We start from the raw sequence: 4674 nt of genomic DNA on the forward strand, positions 1-4674 counted from the left end.
TCCCCATTGACTTACATTATGTACCAGGACGGATCCGTTTGGCTCAGTTTCGTCAAGCGGACAGCAAAACGCTGCAGGCATTGTTTTTGTGTCCGCCTCCAGAGTGGAATGGTGACTGAACGGAGGCATTCTGAGCAGATCCTTTTACATTCAGACTGCATTAGGGCAAAACTGATCCGTTTTGGACCGCTTGTGAGAGCCCATGACGGATCTCACAAACGGAAAGCCAAAACGGGAGTGTGAAAGTAGCCTAACGCAGAGATCAGCGACCTTCAGCACTTTAGATGCTGTGAAACTACGACTCCCAGCATGCAAACAAACTCGGCTGTTCTCACAACTCGCACAGAAGTGAATGGAGCATTCAGAACATCTGGGGTGCCTGAGGTTGCGGATCCCTCTTCTAATGTTTCCAGAGGTAGTATGCCTCAAATTCTGAATGCTTTGGCTTTGTGTAAATAACAATTTTACATGCTGAAAGGTAGCCAAAGTTCTATTATTTAGTGATTTTTCTGTCACTTTTTGTAGCTAACAGCATTTAGGTAACTACATATAATTATTTATTGTGTATCTTACAGGAATTATTTATTGTGTATCTTACAGGATGAAGATTTTTATCTGACAATAAGAAAACCCTATTTTATATGACCCTTTCACATCACCGTTTCTCCTTTCCGTTCTCCGGCTCCGTTGAGGAGCAGGAGAACGGAAAGGATGGATTCTGCAGATAACTGAGACCTAACGGAGCGTAACTGAGCCTAAAGACCCCATAGACTATAATGGGGTCCGTTCGGTGTCCGCTCAGAATATGATTTTTGAGCGGACACCGAATGGACCCCATTATAGTCTATGGGGTCTTTAGGCTCCGTTACGCTCAGTTAGGTCTCAGTTATCTGCCAAATCCGTTCTTTCCGTTATCCTGCTCCTCATTGGAGCCGGAGAACGGAAAGGAGAAACGTGATGTGAAAGGAGCCTAACGCCTTTTGAAAATCTGCTCCAATTGCCCTCTGCTGCCTTTTTTTATCTGTGAGGATCCTTGGATTAGATCAAGGGTGCAAGGACCAGAGAGAAACAGTTGGCAGCCCTCATCCTGCTGGACAGAAACACAGCTGATCAGGGGACATATTATGTGGCAAAACTTTATATATAAAAAAAGTTAAAATAAAAAGATAAAAATCAACATAAAGAGAAGAAATAAAAACTCTTGCACCAACCAAAACCGTTGCCATTCTCTCCTATTAAAACGACACAAAATGGGGAACAAATTTTAATAATGTCTATTTGAATATTCAAAGAACAAAGAGCTATAGTTTTAAAGAAAAAATGAATTTTAAGAAAAGTTTGCACAGTTTTCCATAGATAAAACTAAAAATTTTAAAAGTTAAAAATATTATATTAAAATGCCTTATCTGTCATGTTATAGAAAATAAAGTTTTGACACTTAAACAGATAAAGTTACAACCACCACATGCGCTAAAATCAAAAATATGTATCTGGTCTTTTAAAGGTTATTTTTTTTAATTAGTGCTTTGTACAAATTTTGAGCTCCAATTCATTTTTTTCAATTGTTCTTTATAAAAAAAAAAATTGTAGACCCTCTCTCTGTGCAGCCTTGAGTTTTTGTAGGAGCAGGCTTTGAATTTTTACTCCATTCGGTCAGCTGAGGGCTCCTTACCTCTGCTCTCTCACCTCCTGTTCTTATCTTTCTGAGAAGACTGGCTTAAATAAGTGTTTATGACCTTTTTAGTAATTTAGAGATAAGGGTTATTAGATGACCAGCACAAAGTAAAAGTGAAGATACCATTGACACAGCAAGACAGTTAAACCTTTGTGACAGAATGGTTCAATATAAAAAAAAAAAAGGATTTTTAGCCTAAAATGAATAAAGTGCAATTATAAAAAATTGCCCCCAAAGGTGTACATAGGCCTTTTCAGGCCTGGACATTAAAGGGGTTTACCAATGAACACTTTCCCTGCCAGTAAGTTAACGTGCTTACTAGGGTTGTTGCGGGTATCGAAATTTCGATAACCAATCGATACTTTTGTCCTGGTATCGATACAATACCGGGATTTCCAATTTTTCGATACTGGGCTGCACAGTCTAGTATCATAGAACATGAGCGCGCTGCTGTCGGCGCGCTCATGTTCTTTCAGCAGCACAGGGGAGAAGGAAGCAGTCTTTCCCTCCCCCCTGTGCTGCTGCCACCAATGAAAGAAAGGGGCGGGCGCACTGTGCCACCAATGATAGGACTTTTCCTGGGTTCAGACTTTAAGTAGCAGGCTACACAGAGCAGCGCCGCTCCATTCGCCTGCTGTGCACCATTACTGTCTCCTGCTGATTACTATCGGAGCGATGGGAGAAGACATCAGCTTCTCTCCTGGGCGTTCCTTCTCCCTGCGCTGCGATCGGACAGCGCTACATCCAGGGAGAAGGAACGCTCACTAGAGAACCTGATGTCTCCTCCCCATTGCTCCGATAGTAATTAGCATATCGAGCAGGAGACAGTAATGGGTCACAGCAGGCGAACGGAGCGGCGCCCAGAAATAATAGTAAGTGCTGTTACAACTTTGGGCGCCGCTCTATGTAGCCTGCTACTTAAAGTCTGGACCCATATAAGTTTGTCTTTAACACATAATACAGGAGGCAGGTGCCGGCAGCAGAATCACATAGCCGGCACCCTGCCTCTGACAGGGAGCTGCGATCAGCGGCAGTTAACCCCTGATCTGCTGCCAGTACCCGCTTCCTGTATTAAGGGTTAGTTATCATTGGTGGCGCAGTGCACCTACTTCTCATTGGTGGCAGTGGCAGCTTCTGATCGGAGCCCCAGCAATGTAATCCTGGGGCTCTTATCGGTTACCATGGCAGCCAGGACGCTACTGAAGCCCGGGCTGCCATGGTAATCTCCCTGCTGCTGTGTGTACTATGCACAGGGCAGCAGGGAGAGTGTGAGGTCCTATTTACCCTGATAGAGCTTTAGGCTTTTAGTGAATAGGACAAGGGATTAAAAGATCCCATGTTCTGGCCCCTAAGGGGGGAAAGAGTTATTAAATAAAAAGTGTAAAAATAAATAAAAAAAACACCAAAATATTAAGTATAAATCACCCCCTTTCCCAATTTCACATATAAAATATATAAACAATAAATAAATAAACATATCGCCATGTCAGGAAAGTCCAAACTATTAAAATATAAAAAAAAAATCTATGTAGTGAACGCCGGAACAGAAAAAAATGAATAAAAACTGCGATTCACCATTTTTTTAAATGCGGAGTCCACGTTGCTTTTTTAACGTGGTATCGAGTATCGCAATACTTTTTTATGGTATTGAAATCGAATCAAAAATTTGGTATTGCAACAACTCTAGTGCTTACTGGTTATTGTAGATCACGCAGCTATAACCTGTAGCTGTGGGAGCAATGAGCACGGTCCTCTGAAGGAAAGCACTCATTTATGATTATTTTGAGGCAGGATGGAAGGAACTTTTACTACTTAAGCTTCTGCACGATTTTCAGACCAATTACTGGGAACAATCATCTATAGGAACACTCATTACTGATAAGTGGCCTGTATAATTGCTCCTCCGATCAGCTGATAAACGAGCAATCACTTGTTTGTCGGCTGATTTGCATATTACATCAGAATGAAAACTGTACAATTAGGGCACATTCACACAAACTGGGTTTGGTTCCTCATCCGAGCTGCATTTTTTGCGGCTTGGATGCGAACGGATTCACTTCAATGGGGCCACAAAAGAAGTCTGTTTTGGACAAGAATAGCCATTTTTATAATGGGTGGCCTGTTCAGTTCCGCAAATTGCGGAAGGCACACAGACGGCATCCGTGTTTTGCGGATCAGCAATTTGCAGACTGCAAAACACAGCACATTCTTGTGCATGAGCCCGTAATGTCAGCACATCTCCCTGTGTAATCAGGCATGTCTTGTCGATAATCATTAGAACTAAATGAGGGAGGAACAACTGTGGTAGCATTGGCCTGTGTGATAGGCCAGTGTAAACGAGCGCTAATCAAAAATGTTTTCTATTTTTGCAGCCCCCTGACCAAGCAGAAGGTTGTGCGTCCCTGGTTTAGATTCTGTTGTGTCCATTATGACTTTTCATTAAGTGACTGCAGTGGGCATTGACTGAAGACCAAGAGAGGTTTCATGCACAATGATGTAACCTCCTGTGCAAGCCAAGACATCTTTGTTCGAAGCTTAGGGGTTTTCCAGAATGTCGTCCCTTTTAAATTAGGCCCCCTAGCATACCCACATGCTCCCTACAAGTCCAGTCCAGTGCCCTGGCTCCATACAGCTAGTCCCGTAGTAGTTTTCTTCCAGCCGGGGAATGGACAGGGTTACTTAGACCACTACAGTGTCTGGCCTCAGTGTTAGCATGTCGCCAAGCCGCACATAACTGCTGGGTCATGTGACACGTCACCACTGAGGCCAATCATTGGCTGAAGAGGCACACATGGCCCCATCTGTACCCCATCCAGACTTAGGCTACTTTCACACTTGCGTTTGTTGCAGATCCATCATGGATCTGCACAGACGGATCCGTTCAGATAATACAACCGTCTGCATCCGTTCAGAACGGATCTGTTTGTATTATCTGTAACATAGCCAAGACGGATCCGTCTTGAACACCATTGAAAGTCAATGGAGGACTGATCCGTTTT

Source organism: Bufo gargarizans, chromosome 9 (genome assembly GCF_014858855.1).
Source record: "Bufo gargarizans isolate SCDJY-AF-19 chromosome 9, ASM1485885v1, whole genome shotgun sequence".
Taxonomy (NCBI): Eukaryota; Metazoa; Chordata; class Amphibia; order Anura; family Bufonidae; genus Bufo; species Bufo gargarizans.